Below are 21432 nucleotides of genomic sequence, written 5' to 3' on the forward strand. Positions count from 1 at the left end.
CAGGTTTAGACTGGTTTAGTCTTGCTAAACCAGACTATGTAAGAAAGCATCTCCTGCTAATGATTGGAAAATCTTCCCCTATACTATGCAGCCAATCTCACCAAAGCTTTGTGTGGGAGATTATCACAGCAGATATCTCAAGGGCCACCACAGATACCAAATTTAACATCCATGCTAGCAGGAGTCTTTATGCCTCCTCTCCCTGCTTGGCACTCCTGTTCGCTGCCTTTTGCTTCTCACCAAAATAAACTTTGAAAGGAGAAAGAACCCGGTACCTTGTGAGTGCTATCAGCAGCTTGCGAACCTGATTTGGGCTCGCAGAGACACCACTTACATCACCGGTATCTACAATTGTTCCAGCAAAGAATGGCTCAGTGCTTTGGGCAAGTAGCCACTTACTGCTTGGAATCATGCGGAGGCCAAACAAGCCCTGCCCCCGGGCCTGACAGGACGCAGAAGGAACAATCTGGACACCAAGTGTGAGGCTGGGGATGCAGAGAGCAGACAGCAGCGCTCGGGGGGCCCCTCACAAAAGGACCCCGGCCTCCCCAGCTGGGTGGCGATGACCGCCTCAGCCGCTCGGCGCCGCAGCCCCCCTACGGCTCGCTGCGGGAACGAAGGCACCCGGCTGCACGGCGACTCCCCAGCACCTTCCCCGGCGCCGCCCGTGTCACCCCCGGCCCCTTCTCGGGCGGGGGGGGAAGGGGCTGCCCGCTCTTGTCCCCGCCCGGCTGCGGCGCAGCGCGGACACGCGTGGGCCGGCGCGGCGCTGCCTCCCCCGCGGCGGGGCCGGGCGCGGTGCCGGTGCCCGCTGCCTCCGGGAGCTCCTGCGGCACCCGCGCTGTCGCTGCCAGGGCCGCGGCTGGCGGCAGGGGGAGCGCCCCCGCCCCCGCGGGGATTGGCAGCCCCGAGGTGCGGCCGCCCCCGCCCCCGGCAGCGCCGCCCGCCGCCCCCGCTGCCGCCGCCGCTCCCCACACGCGGTCCGAGCCGCGGCGCTGCCAGAGCGTCACCCCGCGAGAGAAGGAGCCCCCCGCCTCGCATCGGCGTTTTAAATTCGCGTTTCTGCTAAGTAGGGGAAAAAAAAAAAAAAAAAACCAACCAAAAACATAATAATAAAAAAAATCCTCGCGCCCTATCTAGGAAGAAAATGCTACTTAAGAAACCTAGCTATACACTATAAACACTTCAGCACGTACCCGAGCCGAAATATATTTGGAAAGATGGGGTGGGGGTGTGGAGGGCACTTTTACCGGGCTTTCATCAATGCCTGCTTGAAGAGAGACAAAAATAATTTAGGAAAAAAAAAAAACCTCAAAAAAACCCCCAAAGCTCTCCCCTCCCCCCACCCGAATAATCATAATATATTGAAATTTCCCAAAGTCTAGTCAGCCGCAAAAATTAAATGTTTTTGGTGCTAGAGGATCATGTTGCAGACGCGTGTGACTGCAAGAACTAGATTTCTTTCCCCGTCTCTTTCCTTAGGTGTTTTTTAGCATTATTATTTGTTTTGGGGGGGGGGGGAGAAATCATCTTCGCTTCAGTCTCTTGCTAGAGGTCCAGACTGCTTACGTCTGAGCGCCCCTTATCATTTCAGTGAATGGCAATTGCAGCCTTGGTGCTGTTATAGCAATGAAGCTACAGACGTCATTGCCTCCTGTTGGACGTGAGATGTGTCCAAGCATCAGCCCCTTTCGCTTAAGAAAAACTCTTTAACTTCCACGCAGCCGACAGGCAAGCTTTTCTAAGATCCTGTGGACCCAACGTTGTATTGATAGAGTTATATCTTTTTATTTATAGATACATACACACATACACAGGTGTGCATGTGTATGTGTGTAAGTACGTATGTATAGAGAGACAGATAAATTAAAGCTGCAGCTATATTGCAAGCTCCTCTAAAATTTGCTGCTCGTCAGAGTAGCTCTCTGCATCGTTTTGTTAAATACAGCCCGGCGGGAAAGCCATCATCAATCAATTTCGGGTAACAAGGAAGACTTGTTGAACACCTTGTTCTCCAGACCCCGGGAAGATGCTGGGCTGCTGGAGCGTGGAAGAGCCAGGATTGTGCCCTGAACTTCACCCACTTGGCAGCAGCTATTCCTAAACAATTTCCCCTCTCCTCCCCTGCCTGTTTGCCTCCCGGACTGACTGAGAATCTGCTCTTTAAAGTTGATCTGAAGTGGAAAGCAGAGACGAGCTTGTGCATAGTTTGGAGGGTAAGTTGTGTCCTCGCCCCCTCCCTCCCTCCCCCCCCCCCCCAACCCCGGCTAACAAATACCCTCTAGCAAGCTCTGAAATCTGCCTGTAAAGGGGGCAGGTCGGGGGCGGCGGGGGACGGCACGGGACTCCCCAGGGGAGGGGCACATCTCGTTCCCAGAGCCGAAAGGGTTACAAAGGGAGCGAGGAAGACCGACTGCGGGGGTACTGACTCCGCGGCGGAGTTTGCAAGGTGCGAGTTCCCGCTGCCTGCTGCCAGCCGGCTGCGGCGCCCCGCAGCCCCGCTCCCGCAGGTGCCGGGCGGGGTGGCCGCAGCCCCCGCCGAGCCGCCCCTGCCCGCCGCCAGCCTCCGGGGAGCCGAGGATCTCCGGCTCCCGGAGCACATGACCCCTGCAGGGAATTTTGCCTCCCTGCACCTGCAGGCTCTTCTCATCCCTCCGCCTCTGCTCCTGGTTTTCTTTTTAATCCTCTCGTTCCCCCCGCTCTCCACACACCGCCACCCACCTTCCAGCTCTCCCCCCCATCTCCCCCAATCCATTCAGCTTTTACCTTCCCCCTCCCCCCCTTTTTTTTTTTTTTTTTTAACCAGAAGGAATCCCAGCAGAGGAAAATAATATCAATCAGCTGCGTCCTTCCTCCCCCCTCGCCTCCCCCCGCAACAGGAAAAAAAAAAAAAAAAAAAAAAAAAAGAGGAAAAAAAAAAAAGCACCACCTGCTAACATTTGGAAAAGCAGCAGAAGACTATTACCTCTATCTTTAATTTTCACTCACACACTCAGATGAATGAGCGAGGAAGGGGGAGACCTCAACAGCCCCTCTAGACGTGGGGCTGAATTGATGGGATTGTGATTTGTAGGATTTCTCCACTTAGTCCCTGCCTCCTACTTGCTCTCCAGCCACTCCAAAGTCTCTTCCCCTCTCTTTAAGCAGCGATTTCTTTCAATCTCTCTCTCTCCCTCCCTGTGTCTCTCTCCCTCACACTCTCCCTCTCTCTCTACATACACTCATCTCCCCGGAGAGAGAGAGAGGAAAAACTCAACTCCCAAACACCGACCAGATGTCGAAGAAACGCAAAGCCCTGGAGGGCGGCGGAGCCCCGCTCCCCCCCGAGGACCCCAGAGCCAGCTTTGGGGCCGGCGAGGAGCAAGGTAGGGCGGCGGAGGCCTGCAGGTGGCCGGGCGGCTGGCAGCCCACCGCAGGGACGTGCCGGCCTGGCCGGCCTCCCGCAGCCCACCCACACTGGGGTGACTTGGGCGCCTAGGCCGGGCTGCTCCCAGGCCGGGCGCAGAGCTGAGGGGCTGCTGCCACCGCAGCCACGCTGGACTTGTGAGGGGGGAAGGGGTGAGGGAAGGGGCTGCGGGAGGGTGGCCGAGGGGAATGGCAGGTCTGCCAAGCACTCCGGGCTCCTTTCCTTCCCCACTGCAGTTGGTCACTGGCGTGGGCATAGCCACAGTGCCCCATTGATTTGTAGCTTGTGTAAATCTGTTTGCGGCGCGCTCCCAGCCGGGGCAGCGGATGAGCTATAGGCACCAGATATTATACCTTGTGGCTTTGCGTGGGTCCAGTTTCCTCCAGCAAGCCCCCGTCCCTGGTACGATTGCGCTTGTGTCACGCTGGGGCTTCAAGCGCCGCTCTTGTAGCGCGCTTTGCGCCCGGCTAAAGTTGGTTTTGCTGTAATTTTCAAGCTCCAAGTATTTGTGGTGAAAGCTGTTCCGTACTTTTTTGACAAAATAATACGAACGTAGCAGCCGCGTGGTGTAAAATCAGCTGTGCACACGAGTGTGAGGGAGTTCTGCAGATGAATTTCTTGTTGTTCAGCCAGCCCAGTGGGTTCCCTTCCTTTGTGTTTATTTTAACAAAGTGGGCCCAGATGAACCAAGCCGAGCTACAGGGCTTTGGGCTTGTGGCTGTAATGCAGAGAGGAGAGGAAAATACCTCTCCTGGATTGGATTCGGAGTGGTGCTTCAGGCTCTTGCGAGTGGCTCTGGTGGGAGATGGTGGGTGTGTGGTGGGTTCAGATGACGGTGTGAGTGTGTCTCTGTGCATGCTCAAATTCAGAAACCTGGTGTTTTTGCCTGGGCAGGTGTACATCAAGCAGAGAGGGATGGCACGAGTGTGTTTTCCAACATGGAGTCTGTGGCCCTCTTTGTAAATTATGTGAAAGATCTTGATGTCACAAATCACCCACATCGTGAAATTCCCTTACCACCATGGATGTGTCTGCTTTTGCAAGGAAATATTTCCAGCACAGTGGTTGGTGTGTTCTTCTGGTTTCCTTAGAAAGGAGCACTGAAATTCACCATTTCTCTCAAAAGATATGGTTTAGGGTTTATGTGGTTGTTGGTTTTTAATTGCTTGGCTCTCCCACAAGAAAATAACATGCTAATATTGCCTTGCCATTTCTCTGCTTAAGACTAATCTTGACATGGGAGGGATATTTTCAGACCCTGTCAATGACTTTATATGCATGACAGCATTCAATGTTTTTGCAATGTGGAATTTTGTTGTTACTAACCTGGAAAATCTTGCCTCTTTGTCAGCAATAGAGGAGGTTAAATACAGAAAAGGGCATTCAGCAGAGATTCAGCATTCAGAAAGTTTGGTATAGATTACATGTAATTTTAATTTAAATGTATGCCAGTAGTGGGTGTAGAAGTACCTTATATGTTATTGTGATGCAGTGATGCTTGCCTGGTTAGAATCGTTTTTTAGGTGCCTTTTTTTTTTAACTCCACAATAATATTTTTTGTAACACTTCTGGTTATGTAACAAGAAACAGAAAACACAATATAACTTTAACACAGGATTGTTCTTTTTCTTGATTTCAGTATGCACAAAACAAATGAAATGGAAAGTGAAAAAATACTTGATAAAGTATTGATGTGTATCTACAGGGAGTAAATAAGGTATCATTTTCTTCATAAGGGGACACAAGGTATTTTGTAAATCAGACAGATTGACAACTTGTGTTTTGCACCTAGATAATCCAGGGTCTTGTCTTTTCTCACATAGTAAATACTGAAATTAGGTATAAAAAATGTAGAGTTATTTCTGAGCTTAAATATATTTTTGTGAACTTCTATTCTGTTAATTTTCTTCCTCCTATCTTACAAGAAAGAATGTTGCTTGTTAATTACATTGTCTGTGCCTATGTAACTGTAGAAACCATTAAGAGTGTGCAATGTATCACAGTCTTGTAGGGAATGTATTTTTGTGTAAGATGGTGGGTGTGAGAATTTCTTAAGGCATGAGATGGGAAGAATTTTTTTTAAAAATTAAGCTTAAGCATCTTACTATGAAGCATTGTGGTCTTACAGCAGGTTTACTACCTCTGTGGAGAAGGGATACTTGCTAAGTTTGGAGGGCAGGTGTGTAGTGTTTGCCTGGAAGTATGGAGAAACCATGCAACACCTGAGGTTTAGCATTCAAATGTGTGTGCATTGGGAGCAGGGAGGCAGGGAAGGCGAAATGGGCATTAGTAAACCAGGAGAAGAAAAACAGCAAGCTCAGATTTCTGGAGGCTGCCAAATCCTGTATTCCTGCAGAAGCTGAATGCGGAAGCCTGGCTGTCCTCAGCTAACGAGGTGACTTCGTTCTGTGACAGAAGTGTGAATGAGTGAGAGCCTCGATCCAGGTCTGCCATTTTATTCTTCTGTGTTACCTGGTCAGCTAAGAGCAGGTGCTGCTAACAGGAGTCTCAGACCCTTTTGAGGGTCTGCACTTCCGTTTTTAAATATTAAGTGGGTGAGGACTAATTCTTAGCTGCTCCAGAATGTGCTGGATATTTGGCCAACTGAAGTGTGTGCTTGCAGAGTTTCATTCAGCTCTTGTTTATCCTCACTTGGCAAAGATGTGGGTGGATAGACACTATGTAGGCCACAATACAGATTTTTCAAACTTCCTTGGTGTGGCTTTGTTTTTATTCTCCTTCAAAGTATTTTATGAAGGACTCTGTAATCTGTACTGTAACCTTCCCTTTAATTGTGGGGTCTGATGCTGTACATTTTAGCCTCACTGGTGTGGAGAGATAAGGGATGAGGCTGTTCTTTATCTCCCACCTCCTCAGCAGCAACAGCCCGAACCTGTCTGTCTAATTCAAGGCGCTTCACTGCTTCACCTTATTAAGGGGTAGGCTCATAAGGCTCATTCCCATGATCTCTGAAGACACAGTGTCATCTTTTGGGGAGAATTCAGGTTCTTACTTGAGCTGAATTTCTTCTCAGAGGTGCCCCTTTTTGTACCTTGATTGTGCATGAAGCTTAGGGTAACTACACTGGTTTATTAGTACCAATTAAAGCGGCAGGAATTCCAGCAAAGCTGATAAGGTCCTAGCGGAGAAATCAGATATGGTTGTTCAGTGTGATACCCAGCACGCAGAAGGTGGGAGTTGTCTGTTGAAACTCAGCTCTCTGCAGTCCCTTTATAGTCAGGAAGCAGAACATTTCTAGGGATCAATTCATCTCTTCCTGTAGTGGAAGTCTACATTTAGTCAGCAGAATCAGATCTGAGAAGTGTTGTTTCTGCCCATTGAATATAAAAGTAGTCCAAACATCTAGCATGGATGTAGACAGCTGTATTTCAGCAGATGACTCCTGACTTTTGACCAGATCTTTCAGGCTTCATTGCAAGTCAAATGACAAAGATATTTTTCAGCTGAATTTGAAGCAGAGGACTTCCCTTCTGGCAATATCCTTTTTGCTCAAAATTGTAGCACAAAAAAAACTGAAGAAGGGTTGTCTTTCTGTGAATTACTTTTTTTCTATGAATGTGTTGAAAGCTAGTGTAGAAGATGTGAAAATGGAGGGTGTTGGTTAAAAACAAACAAATAAAGTATTGACGGTTCTCAGGATCAAATGCAATATGATCTTGTGCCTAAATTATACAGTAATGCTGTTCACAATTTTCCAGTGGTTTCTGGATAGAGTGCAATACAGTATTTTGGAAGTTTTCTTGCAGAGATTTTTGCGTATGATGGATTCAAGGAAGGAGTAATCTGTAAGTTCTCGTAGGACTACTCTTTCTCAATTTGCATTTTGTATAAAGATAAATAAATGCATTTCTTCCACTTCCCCTGTGGTCCAGTTGTACAAATGGTCTCCATTGTCATAAATATGAGTTACAGTTGAGAGTTTTCTGTGCTTTACAAAACTGGTCTCTAAAGAGAGAACTGTTGCAAAACTCTTCCAGAGACAAAGTTGAAGTCCTGTCTGCCCAAGTGACTTTTAAGATGTGATTACTTTTTTTTTTTTATTTTCAATGGTACTGACCATTTACATAGAAGTTAATCATGTGCATAAAGAATGTTTTCAAAATTTTGATGCTCTTAGTTATTATTAATCAAAACCCTCTTGAGGGTCACTTCTATGTAAGGAATACTTCCCTAGTAATTACTAGGGGGAGCAGTTTATACTAAACTATTCTCTCTAACACTTGATGATTTGTGTGACTGCTTAGCATTCACATTTGTCTTGAAATTTGGTATTAAGTTCTGATTATTAGTAAATCATAATTTGGGATCATCAGGCACAGGAAACCAACTTCTGTCCTGATATTGAAGGCTTACATTGATGTAATGAAAATCAGAAATGCACCCAACTTCTGAATTACGGTTTTCCAAATACTGTCTTCTCAATACAATTAGCAAGAGTATTTATTCCATCTGTTGTTTTATTAAGAAAGTGAATATTGTGATTCCTTAGAGCTCTGAACACTGTAGTTGATATTCATGTTCCTCCAATGCAGGTAGAAGAGCAAAGAAGTTCTTCCTTTGGCACTTCTTGACTTGTGTGTGTGATTTGTGGTTTCAGTTTCTCACATACTTACTTTTCTCCAGTCTCTGTGTCCTGACCATTCTTTTCTTTCCACTTAGCTTCTGATCCCTGGAACAAACAAGCCCTCTCTGGATCATACTCTGGAAGATCTGGCTAATCAGGTGTTTAGCGACAGAGGCTTATGTGTTTGTGAGGGCATGGGAAAGGGAAGGGAATTATTATACAGCTTGGGTTTTGTGCCAATACTGTAATAACACTGAAAGAAGTGATCCTTTCGACTCCATTCACAAGAAGAAGTTTTTGTCACCAGAAAAAAAAAAAAAAAAAGACAAAAGAATTGCATCAACAGCTTATTAAGGGTTTTGTTAATGGAAAAGGAACCATGCTTTCCAAAGCTGATTAGCTCAATGGTTACCGATAATTTCCTGTGTTTAATTTTTTTTTTAATCTCTTTCTTCTGAGACAGTCAAGGATCTGCCTTCCAGATGCTGTGAACAATCTATGGCATCTAACTTTTTCAGAGGATCAGATATAATACGCTGAAGAAGATGACAGTTTTGTCAACTACTTCAATGGATGTGAAGCTGCAAACTGAGAAAGGTGGAAAAGCATAAAGCTAAGGAGAATTCAAAATGTTTGGGAAGAGAGATCAGGGTCAAGCACATATGCTGTAGTTGGAAGAGTGTTGTAAACACTCTCTGGTAAAAATACCTTCCCCAGGCATTGCTGCTGACATGCCTTCCCGTCCACTTTGTCATAAAGACTGTTGAGGAGCGTTTCTTTTCCCACTTGTTTTAGAGAGGTGTGCTAGTGTGTGCCTCAGTAGAAGTTTATGAGCCTTGTTTGAAGTAAAATACAAATGCCAATGCTTGAGCATTATGCTGAGTTGGTGTTTCCATGTAGGAGGGGCCTTTTCTGCTCAGCAGTGCAGTACTTGTGTAGTTCAACTTGGTCTTTAGCTGCTGCTAGCAAGTCTTGGGGTCACTATTTGCATTCTAGGGGAAAAAAGCTATCCCAGCTGACGTGAGACGCAGAGCCATAGGGAAAGGGGGGATATTTTAAGTACCTGACATAGTTGCTTTGGTTGGAAGGTATGACTTTGGGGGAATTGCCAACTTGCCCTATAAATAAATTTATCCAAACATTTAAAAAGTAGAGATGACTTTTTAATTATTTGTGGGCACTTAGATATTTCAGCTATGCTGGTCATGTAGCATGAATGGTAATGCTATAAAAAACACCCTGTGAGACAGGAATTGTAATTTCAGGAAAAAAAAGCAGTGAAGAAGTCTCCTGAGTAGCTATTAAAAATGGTGCTTTGGTTAAATAACCAGGATTTCAAGGACAAACCTATCTTGAAGCTTTGTGATAACTGTTTGAGACTCTGCTTTGGGCTCCATAAAATTTCAGAGTAGTTATCTTGATGACGGTGCTGTAGCCTCATTCCCATTGCTGTGAGGGAAAGATGTCCATCCTGTCTGGCCCCAGCCTGCAGATGGTGATACTCAGTGTACTAGGAAGAGTTAACTCCAATGTAGCAATTTAACTGTGGCTAAACGGAATAAAGTTGTGCAGTTGGCTGAATCCATCCCTGGTGGTTGCTCTCTCTCTACCTTGATAGAGAGGCAATGGGGAAAGAGCAGCTCTGAAAATGACCTTCAATGAAGACATCCTCCTGACTGCACATGAGCCTGAGTGGCCTTCCAAAGAGGACTAGGACTAGCCTTTGGAGAACCTGGTCCTCAGCTGGCCTCAGGTGCTCCTTGGACTGGTCAGGGGCTGCCTTGGAAATGGAGAACCCTGGCTGACAGAGGAAGAAGACCCTTGATTTGGGATGCCTCCTTACACTTGAAGGAAGTCTAAATAAGGAGGGAAGCATAAAGGCAAGAGGATTATAAAGGAAGGGAAACAAAAAATGTAAAAGCTTTGCAGGTTTCCTTTAACTTATCGTAGAATGAAAATGTGTGTGAATCTCCTGGATTTACTAGGAATGCATTGCACTGTTTCTGTTTGTTTTTTTTCATAGCCATTTTACTCCTTCTGCAAATAAATAAATAAATGAAGCTGCTTCCATGTTCCAGGTCAGCAAAGTAATGTGCATCTACCCTTACCATGAAATGTGTGAGGGAGAGTCTTGGTCCCCTGTTAGAGTGTCCAGATTCACCTGATCACTCTGTGTTGCCAGGAGGATGAGTTGTATTGATGGTACCACCTTGGATGGTTTCTCAACATATCTAAGTTTAGTGCTTCTATGAGGAAAGGGTGGAGAGACGCAAAAGGCAAGTGACATGAAAATGCAGATATATTTATTTTTTAAAGGCGTTGCGTTGTTAATACACGAGAATAGAGACTCTAATCTCCATTGAAGCATTTGTTCATTAATGAAGTCACTAAGTGTTTTTACCCTGTGGCCCTAAAGTTTCTGTACTATTTAAACATAATCCTGTTTTTAAGTTACTAATGATAATGTAGAAAGCTTGGCAACTCAATGAGCAACAGTTGTGGCTTTATGCTGGAGGAGGAGAAGAGAGATGCTGTCTGGGTGTGATGGGCTAGGATTCAGTTGGTTTGTATGTTTATCACTTCAGTCACAGTGTGATGGCTAATAATGTTGACATTTAAGGCATGCCCACACATTGGGCAATTGAGCTTGTACTCCTAAGTCCATACCATTCCTAGTATGTCTGATCACATGTGGAATGAGCAGCTGTATTTCAGGTGTCAAGCTGTATCAAAGCCAAAAGCAAAACTGTGTTTTACTTGAGTGCTTTATTTAGAGCTGAGGGGCAGCTGGTAATGGGTTGATTCTTACATTGTTTTTCAGTTTGTGTTGGGCCCAGATGTAATATAGAAAGTTAAAACCAGTACAATATGGATAAGAGGTGGAGGAGTCATACATGACAGCACTATGAAGTAATAGTTACAACAAATGAAAGAGGAAACAATCCTCAGAAAGCACTGAGACGTACAGCCTTTAAGGGAAGGCCTACTTAAGTTTAGAGATGAAGGTTGAGAAATGATAGAGTGAAGATACCAGGACAGCTGAAGAAGGCAAACTGCACGAGCAGAGGCTGAATATCAGAAAAACACTGTCTTCACAAATATCTATTTTTTCATCATCCTGATTATGCCTTTTAGTCTTATGTAGCTGTTAGGTTAGAGTAACAAATTTGACTGTTCTGTATGCAATCTGGTTGGCTTTCTAGGCTTTGCCCATGCCAAGTCTGATTTATTTCTCACTTTTACTGTTTATTCACCTGCATTTTTTTCCTGTTACGTTTCCTTTAGTATAGATACAGCCAAGATAGGCTTATGCTGTAGTTATTATTCAGGCTTTGCAGATCTGTTCTGTATGTTGTTAATCACTTTCTAATGTTATGTTTTGGAACTAAAAATTGCAAATTAGTATGTTCAGATGGTAAGTGTCTGTTTTAACAGAGTTTAGTCCATGAAAGCTCCCCAGCAATCGCTGAGAAAAAAAGCTAATGACTTATAGGTGGGCTTCAACTTTGTGTGGCCCTGCCACAAGTGGGACTGGGAGCATTCACACCTAGAGGCTGTATAGAAATGATTGTATCAATGGTCTTCCTACTGCTTTGCAGCTCTTTTGTGCCATCTATATACGACTGCAGGAGTACTTGTAGTCTCTTTCAAGGGCCAACCTAAAACAGGTTCCCAGAGTTGCATTGTGGCTTGTCTGGGAAGTGATAACTAACAGCTTAATGTGCCTCCAGAGCATGAAGAATGTCCTCAGTTGTGTGATGGAGTGAGCTGCTGACAGTTCTCTCCTTCATTGATCTTCCTTTATTTTTTAAGAACCGCAGTAATTTCTTGGAAACACGAGAAATGGTGTGCAGGCCAATTTTCATTAATTCCAGCCCGATTGCCTGCAGTGTTTTGGAGATATTGGTGGATTTTTCTGCTTGTTTTGCTTGATTCTCTTCACAGTACTTGAAGAACTTCAGCATTCTCCTCCAATTAAACTTCTGATTCCAGGAGATGGTGTTGTGGCTCAGGCAGATCACGTGGATTGCATTAGGTTCTTCTGGTCTTGGTACCTGAAAAAGGTTCATTCTTAATATCCAGATACTTCTCTGCAGAAAGGCCTATTTGAATGTTGGCTGTTACTGTCTTACTTGTCCTTTGACACACAGAACCTGTTAGTTTCAAACTGTGTATGCTTACTCAGGCACTTGACAGTACTTGGGATTTCAGTGCCATATGCAAGAACCACATGCTGAGGTTAGGCAAGGAGTTGAAGGTGCACAGGAGACATGAGAACCTAACCAGATGAAGGGCCTATAGCTGGCACACTGACAATGTCAGTGCACAGCTCTGCAGAGATTCAAAACTACACAGGAAGATAACTGTGACCTAGCCACACACCTTCCTTTGCCATGTCTGGGGGAAGGAGACTCACTGCAGTTAGTCTGCAGAAATAGTTAAAAAGCTACAGGTCATCATCATTTTCTCCTTGCTCTGTGAAATACAAAGCCACAGTCCTGGCTGGTGGTAGCTAGCACTTGCAAAGAAAGCTACATGTACACCTCTGCTAATGCTGCACATGTAGCTTTGGAAAAGATTTTCATGAAGATGTGAAGCTGCTAAATTGAAAGAAGGGGTAGATTAACACTGGGAAGAGACCAATGTAGTTATACATATATATATATGCTTTATACATTTTTGGGGGGGCTTTTAAAGGGCCAAAGCATCTAGATAATCCTTTATCTCCTCAGAAGCTGAGGATGTAAGTGGCTTCTACTGTGTCACTGCCACCTTCTCACAGAATGCTTTTGATGGACACCATTCATTCTGCAAGTGCAACCCAGACATTGGGTGTTCCCAAGACTTTCCTTGGCAGGACTGTGTCTATGTTCTCACTCCCAGGTAACTGGACAGTAATTAGGAAAAGGCTATGCCTCACTGGTTTTTAAAGGCAGAAGATATGTGACACTTTACCTTTTTAAAATCGTTAAAGAATTATAGCAGTCATTTTTGGCTGGGAAACTGCAGTATAAGCAGTGCTAATCTTAAAGCATTATATATTTTGAATTCAGGATTATAATAGGCTAGGATAGGAAGAAGAGAAAATTGTAAAGCTTAACATGAAGGAATATTTAATTTTATTCAGGAAACTTTTTGGCAAAAATCCTCTGGATCTGCAGAGAACCTACAGATTTAAGATGTCTTTGCACAGCCAGAGGCTGAGATCATGGCTGTCTAACTACAGTTGGATATTCTCATATCTGCCAAGTTTAGCCTTAAATAAATAAATGAAAAAAAGGTCATGCTTCATGCTTTGTTCAAACTCTTGAAATGGTTCTAACTTAATATTCTAGAGGACAGTGACCTCTCTTTGAAGATTCTGTCCTTCTGCTCAAAATCCTGCATGGAACCAAGAAAGTAGCTGTTTAAATGAAGCCATGAATTGTCTGAAGGTACTTTCTGGAATCCCTTAAAATGACCCTGGTTCAAGAAATATGCCTTACTTATTGCCAGGAGTGCAGTAAAGTCAATCACTGGAAATCTATTAGCTGTGGGCAATTGCAAGCACGTTACCCAACATTAACCCACAAAAAAGAAAATTAACACAGTTAAGAGTAGTTCTTGCCAGAGAAAGATGAACAAATAGGAGCAGAAGCTGAGTGGGAAGCTTCTAGCAGCAGGAGGAGGGAACTGTAAGGATCATCTGTTCAGACATGCTTTTTTATTTCTCCTCCTGCAACTCCCCAGGTATCTCTTTCTCTCTCACTCATTATTTTAAAGAGACAGATGCAAATGTAACTAATAGCTACTGTGAAATCTGTAATAACAATCAGCTAGCCAGGAGGCAGTTTTCAAGGACCACTGTGATCGAAGGTAATGTTTTTACAATGAGGTCATGTCCAAAGGCAGCCTCAGCTGATGGCAAACTTGTACTTGAGCACTGAATAAGCACCTTGTCTTGCATGGTCCCTGCTCCAGAGAGGAATCTAGGCTGCAATCTAATAAATCTGGCTCACACATACATGGCTGTATTTTTAAAATTGCTCATTTTATGGTTTTTGGGTTCGTTTTTGTGTATTTGAAGTCATTGTATTCTTCTTTCTTTACCTCCCTCTACTTACTCATCTTTTCTCTTAATACTTCAGCAAGCCAGTTTTGTCTAAAGTGTTTTTTTTTTTAACTCACAGAAGTACTATCAAGTTGTGTGAAGACAAACACGAGATCAACAGAAGGGAAGCAGGAAATGGGGCAGAGTGTGTTTTCTGGTAGATCTACAAAGAGAGTAGGAAGCCTGGTCTGCTTGCTCTTATCATCTTTATTCACAGTTTTGTCATACAAATTCCCTTTTCCACAGAAATGCCCATCTCTGTGAAAGTTCAGCTGCATCTGTGCTCTGTGATACTGTTGTTGTTCAAATGGCAGGATGGAGGACAAAGTACCCCAAGTCAAACAAACTCAGGTAGGATTTGGCCAGAGTGTTTTGCATGGATACCTGCAAGCCAAAAAGCCAAGAAAAAAACATCTTGCCTTGTGCTGTGTTCATAGCCATAGCAAACCACATAGTATCTCATGTGGCATTTTGTGAGCTCCAAAGCAATGAGCTGTGTTTCCAAGTACCTACAGGCATTTCAGGTCTTTGCAAGCTTGTCCTGACATGGCTTGAATGACACCAGTTAGTGTATACAAATTAAAATGTGAAATAGCTCATGGCTCTTTCTGGTATGGTAAGATGGTTCTTTGCACTATGTTACCATTTGAAGGTGACTCTTCACTGAATTTAATATCCTGTCTCCTTTTACTAAAACCATAAGTCAGTTTTTTAAAAGTAATTATATTAGACATACAGAAATTCTTGTTTGATCAACCTTTCTGTTTGAAACCGAATTTATTTTAAAATAACCAGATGTTCTTAGTATTTCAGTCTGCTGTGACAAGTTTTTTATTACCCCCTAAAAAGACATCATTCACTCGTTATAATACTTTTCTGGGGGTATTTAGAGACACCTTTTGTTTACCATCAGAGAGTATTGTTTTAGGGTAGTTGGGTTTTTATTTTCTGCTGCCCACTAAATATAGTCTAAGGGAAACAAAACCCACTTGATCATCAGGAAGAATGGACTACTGGTGGGTTTTTTTTTTTTTTTTTGGGGGGGGGGTGGTAGTATTTGTTAACTATAAAGAAAAATTACCAAAAAAATTAAAATTTTTGTACATTCTATGCAAAAGAATTTAGAAAAGATAATGGGCTTGGGTAAGTGTTACTGAAGAGGACACCAGTAAGGCTATAGTAGTACAAGTTTACTATAGAGTTGTATTTGACCACTGGAGCTCTTTGCTTCTGGTTGTGGTGCTAAATAAAATGCCAAGGGGTTTTCAGCATGGCTCTTGAAACAGAGGTTGAATTTTCTTCCTTGCAATAAAGAAATTTTTCTTTTTTTTTCCAATTTTATTGAGAGAAGAAATCCAGGAAAAATCCAATCAGCTGTGACTTTGGTTTACAGCTTTCTCCACCATATTTCTTTTTTTTTTTCCAAGTTGTATTATTACTTTTTAAGTTTTTATGTATAAAATGATCCTCCACATTCTCTTATGGGACACTGTCTGGGCTTTCCTCCTCTCCAGTTGTTCATGCTTAATTTGCAAAATTTAAATAACTGCTATTATAACATATAAGCTAATGATTTTCCTTAACCATTTTCTTCCATCCTCTAGATGTATCTGGAATATTGCATGGTACAGAAAGTTAATTTTTAAATGAATGAGCTGGGTTGGACTATATAAATTCCTTAACTACTTGGATATCAGCTGGAGGAAAAATCATGTCAGGTCATCACTGGAAACTGCTGTCGCAGCTCTGATTTTCAGGAACTTTCAGTCCTCTTAAACGTCCTCATTTTATGGGAAAATCAGAGACATTAAGTAAGTGCATAAAAGGGGATGCCATGGTGGTGCTGTTACTGTACAGATGTGGTACCAGGGGTTGCTAGAGATGGAACATGTCTAGAGCATGGCATTTGTAAAACTTTAAAAGTTATTTCTGAAGTCCTGTTTTTAATACTTGTAATGATATGCCTACACATTATTTATATCAGGTTAGGTTTATGGTTGTTTTTTTTGTGGGTTTTGTTGTTGTTTTTGTGGTTTGTTGTGTTTTTATTGTAAGAAGCTTTTTGTTCCTTAACTATTGAGTTGTGTCTCAGAATACTCCACTTATTTTTATTTAAATTATGACCAGATACCATGGGTCTTACGTTATTATGACCAACCCTTCAGCTGAGGGCAAAAGTTATGAATGTCTTCAGCTATTTCATCAGCTCAGTGAACTTGGAAAAAGCAGATATTCTCTCTTGCAGTCTGTTAATCACTGAAAGCACAAAGACATCAGGGTGATGCTGAATAGCCCCAAATGTCTCTTTGTGCTGCCTACATGTAATTGTTCTTGTACCCATCTTCGTTCATTTTGCTTTCTTTTGCTTTTTCAACCCGGTAAAAAACCCTTTCCTTCCTCCTCCTCTTTCTAAATCTGCCTTGCTTTCTAGAGCATGGACATCTTGTCAGATCTGGGGCTTGGTAAAGAAATGGTTAGAGAGGGAAGAAAGAAAGAGAGATTAGTTTTGGTGTCAACTTCATCTCATTCTGTGGACTGAATTTTGCCATTTGTTCTATTGGTTTGTTTCATTTGGGATTTTGTATTTTGAAATCACTTAGGAGTTTGTCAGGTAACAGAAGATGAGAAATACCAAGTCTAAAAATTAACTGAATTATCCAGGTGGAGCAGATGCTACTTAGTGTGAGTTCAAAGTTGTACTGAAAGTATGGGGGAAAATGGTTACAAGACTAGAGTGAGATACAGATACAGATATTTGTAATAATAATTAAAACATTTTCTATGCTTGTCAAATTTGAAACCTCCCTGTGGAAAAACTGCTTTTGTTCCTGTTTCTTATTCTTACCCCAGAATTTGTCAGCTTGACTGTTGGGTTGATATTGACTAACTACAGGCCATACCTTTGCCATCTGCCAGAAGAAATACTTTTAGTTCCTGGAGCCTATAGGGTTTTTTGGGGTTTATTTTTATTCTTCTTTAAGATGATAACTTCTATTACAAGTGACACAAATTTGGTTATTTTTGATATTATATTGATATTTAGCTTGCTTTTCCAAACCTAAATTAATAATTGCAATACTTCGAATTTTATCATAGAGAAGAATAGAATTTTATTTCTGCTTTTGACCTCATCCTTGCTGACATGGTACAGAAAATGGTACATGAAATTAAGCTACGTCCTTATATAGGGAAAATTGTTAGAAATACTGCATTGGCCAGAACAATTGAGCTCTGCTTAACCGATCTAGAACAACAAATGATGCTGCTTGGGAAAAGAAGTTTGGAATGAACATTCATTTATTGTTCTCAGCCTTGCTTCAGCTTGTCAGGGGCCTACTCTGAATGTTCTTGATGTGAAGTTTAAGGTGATTGAATTGAATCTGGCATGAGACTCTGAGCAACAATTATTGAAATAAATACTTCCTTTTGAATAGCGTGTGTAATAACCCCCCCATGTTTTTCTTTAATAAGCTATTACAGCATTTGGATGTTTTCTGTTGTCTTCTCATGAAAATTTCACATTTGAAGCCCATTACACATGTTGTGAGTGTTCACTCACAGCAGGAGGTGAACTATCCAGATTCTTGTGAGTGGGCTTCTTTCTTTAGTAGGAGTTGAAAGCAGCCATGTTTTCTGCTTAAATAGTTCTACCTGCACATTAGTCTGGCAGTCAATTACTGTTTGAAAATCTGGCTTTGGAGTTTTCCAATTTTTTTTTCCCTCATCTTGGGAGATTTTCTTTTGCCTCCAAAGTGGGTCGTTAATCTTACGGTAGCTTGAACAGATGCTTTATTTCAGGGTTACTGGCTTCTCCTGCTTCTTTTCTTAGCGACAGACAGTTAATATAAACAGACCCTTCCCCTTGGAAAATCCTTTGGATTGCCTTAAGGTGAAAGAAAAGGGAGGGGTGGTTTTTTGCGGAGGAGACGGAAGGGCAGGGTTGTTTGGTTTTAAATAAAATGGACATTTAAGACATGCTTCATGTTGTGTTTACTGGAACTATCTCCCAGCAGTAGGATATACTGGAGGAGGACAATCCAGTTAAAGCACTGAGCAGTGACTGATTTAAGGAAAGAGCCTATATAGACTTTGTTCCCTTTGCATTTTCACATGTGTGTAGGGATCAAAGAAGTAGGTTCTGTCAGTTGTTCATGGCAGGATAACATTGGAAAGGAGAAGACCAGATGCCTTCCCACTTAGGTTATTTAGGTCTTATAATCTAAGAAGTGACCAAAGACAGCCTAAGAAATGTTATCTGGTGTTTCCTGGCAGGCTCACTGAACATCCAAGTCCTAGGTAGGAGAAACAGCTTCCATGGTGTTCCAACAAAAACAAAAAACCTCTGAGAGCAAAGCTTCTAGTAAGTTTGTAAAAGGCAAAGGTTTTTCCTGATTTTTGCTAACTATATGGATGACTTGTCATCAATATTTAGGTTGAAGTCAAAGACCACAACCTCTCAGCCACTTTTGCAAATAATCTCTCCATCTATAGCAATCTGCTCCATTGAAATAGTTCCATTCTGGCCTTTTCTGTTGGAAACGTACACAATTTGTCACTAGAAGATTTGGGGACATTTTTAGGAATGAAGCAGTAGGAGCATTTTGGGGTTAGCCACTGTCCATCTTTCATTTGCTGGTATCTCTCTAGGGTAATTAATGGTCTTTTTAAAGCTTACACACAATTCAAAAGTAATGGTTAATTACGATAGCTGAATAAAGAAGACCAAAGTAGAATATCATGGAACTTTTTTTCATTTGCTGCTATATGAAGACTGTTGTCTTCATATGCTTTTTTCCACTAATAATTTTAAGAATCCTTGTTACTTGCACAAGATTTCTGCCTCAATTTAGTTTCTCCTAGGGCACAGACAGTAGCTGCAATTAGGTGAGAGGTGTGTGGTGTGAAATGTGAAAGCAGCTTGACATCAAGGAAAAATTTGAAACTAATTTCACAGAGGGCAGTTGGCCACAGAGCAGACAGGTTTCTCTGTCCTGGAGTCTGCTCATGGCACTGCATGTACCACTTGCTATATGTGCTGAAAACAGGCAGTTTTAGGGAATTTGCTTTCAAAAAAGGCTGATATGCTGAGCTCTCTTACACTTGAGGGTTTTGTTTGCCTAAGCTCTCCCTGTTTTGCAGTGGCATCTAAAGTCTGCTGACTAGTCCTGCTGAAAGTGTATGGTTCCTAGACTTTTAAATGTTAGTTTCTCCAGTGGGACACTTTTCTGTCACTTGTTAATAAAACAATTTAGCTGCCTGCAGAGATTTCCCAACTGTGGCTCCATTTCCTAAAAGATGGAGGTAGCCTCTTTCCTAAAGTCTTTGCTGTAAGTCACAGTCCTAGTAGGTGACATTACCCCAAGTCCTGTACAAACAGAAATCATGCAACAATTTCTTTTTCAAAAAGTATGCAGATGCTACTCCCCCTGCTTTCCCCCTAATAAAGTGTATATTTAGGTAAAGCTGGAATCTGTATCTATCTAAGCCTTTTTTAAAGTGCATGCCAACTTAATAATCTTTAGAAGAAAGCATCCACTATGTGTTGGTTCCTTTCTTAGCAGTGGATGGTGAGCTTTGTCCATACTATGTGCACTGGAAACTCTGTGGTTTAATCCTCAATCTGGGGACTTTTCAATATTGGAGATGCTGAGGTTTGTGTTTTGGCTCTGTCTCCAGAAAGGAATTTGCTTCAGTTTTTCAGGACTGGTATAAGCTCTAGTATGGCAGTATCACCCTCAAAGGTCCTGAGGGGTCTCTCTGGTACAAAACATAGATGTGAACCTCTGTTCTCATTTGTGGAAAGAAAGAGGAGTAGTTTAAAGAGACATTTAACAGGGTGACATATTTTGTAGAGTTTAATGAACACCTTTGTGAGCAATAGCAGCCTTCTTCACTGGTTGGGGGCGGAGTACTGTTACATTCCCCGAAACATTGAAAGTACTTAAGCCTTGCTTTTGATGCTGTTCCTTCCAAATCCATCATGCTGCCTTCAGCAGCACTTCTGAGATCCCTAAAACAAGGTGGTCTTTCTTTTTTCTTCTGTGTTTTGTCCGGCCTGTCTTTTACACACCAAAGCTTCCGGGCTTCTTTTAGGCCCTTCTGTCCTGAGACTGAATTTTGAGGGGTTTTCCCTAAACAATACTATTGCTCCTTCCCTTTTTCACCTATGAAATGAGAGTATAGTCAGTTGAAGTTTTGAAGTGTAGGTTTCTTTCTTTTCTTCTGATGATAACTAGTATCTCTTTTTAAAAAGATTCTTTCTGTGTCCATTTGCCTAAACGCTCACCAATCAAAAACCAGTGAAGGCTGAAGTTATGAGCAAAAAGGGAAATCTGTGATGTTCACTGATCTCAGTGGGTAGTTTGTGGTATATGTTGCCTGTTGCAAAACGTGTCTTGGCCCTGGCTATGCAATATCCAACCCTAGACTGCTTGAGGCCTGACTGCTGTAAAGAGCAGCAAAATAGAGCCTTCTGTGGGGCACATGGCAGCAAAAGGAGAAGAGATGGCATGGAAAGCAAATTAATATTAGGTAGGCAGCAGCAAAAACAATGGTCTATTTGTGAAGAATGTATTGCTAGAAAGGCTGACTGGGGTGTCTGGGGTTGAGATGGGACATATTTGCTTAGCTTGGGTTGGGAGATTAAATAGTGACAGATGGTTCACATGGTTTTCTAATGCAGGAGAAGGTATGAAGCACGTCTGTGTTTGTGTGAGAGAGCGCCAGAGCTTGGAGGATTGATTATGTGTGAGAAGCTTAACATGTGAGTGCAGTGTTTGTGTGCAAGCATGCAAAGGCAAGAGTGTTAGTGTCAAAGGACGTGTGTGTGAGAGAACTTGTCTCGTTGTGTACAGACATACACGAGGGATATTCTCATGTTGATGTTGTAGTAAGAGAGGACCTGAACATATTTGTGGAGGCTGGTTTTGTTGTGATTTTTTTTTTTTTTTTTAGAGCTGATGTAACTTGCCTCACTGTAAAAATAGAAATGCTCCAAAGATGTATTTCCTTGCTGAAATGTTCTTTTCTGCAAGTATTACAAGTTCTTGAAACATCATCATTTTTAATAAAGCATTCTGTCATAGGACATAAAAATTTCTTTTCCTGTATTTTGAAGTACAATGAAGCCAAGTTTTGCAGTACATACCTAAGTCATAACATATAGAAGGCACTTAATTTGTGGACCATTACAACATACTTTGGGTCATGTCGTGGCCAAAGAGTGTGGTTTAATTTACTAAAAAAATATTGTAATCACATCAAAATGCACTTCCTGAACTCTCTTACTGTTAGGTATTTTTAATATTTTTTTAATTTATTTTAATTTTTACAATAAGAAAGCATTCAAGC

The 21432-nt window shown here is 42.4% G+C and overlaps 1 long non-coding RNA gene across 6 annotated transcripts in view; it reads left to right on the forward strand.

The window, feature by feature from the left end:
• Positions 1 to 2023: 2023 nt before the first annotated feature.
• The window catches only part of LOC111927036 (uncharacterized), a 35968-nt gene continuing 16559 nt past the window's right edge, over positions 2024 to 21432 (forward strand). The window contains exons 1-3 of one of the 6 annotated variants that reach the window (XR_015283460.1): positions 2024 to 2216; positions 14329 to 14433; positions 15687 to 15893. This is a non-coding gene — a long non-coding RNA (uncharacterized LOC111927036). Of the gene's footprint in view, positions 2217 to 2598; positions 3366 to 14161; positions 14257 to 14328; positions 14434 to 15686; positions 21178 to 21432 lie in introns of those variants that run through there. The other 5 variants (XR_015283456.1, XR_015283457.1, XR_015283458.1 and 2 more) reach the window with 5 other exon arrangements.

The sequence above is a fragment of the Cyanistes caeruleus genome, chromosome 2, assembly GCF_971803275.1.
Source record: "Cyanistes caeruleus chromosome 2, bCyaCae1.hap1.1, whole genome shotgun sequence".
Lineage (NCBI taxonomy): Eukaryota > Metazoa > Chordata > Aves > Passeriformes > Paridae > Cyanistes > Cyanistes caeruleus.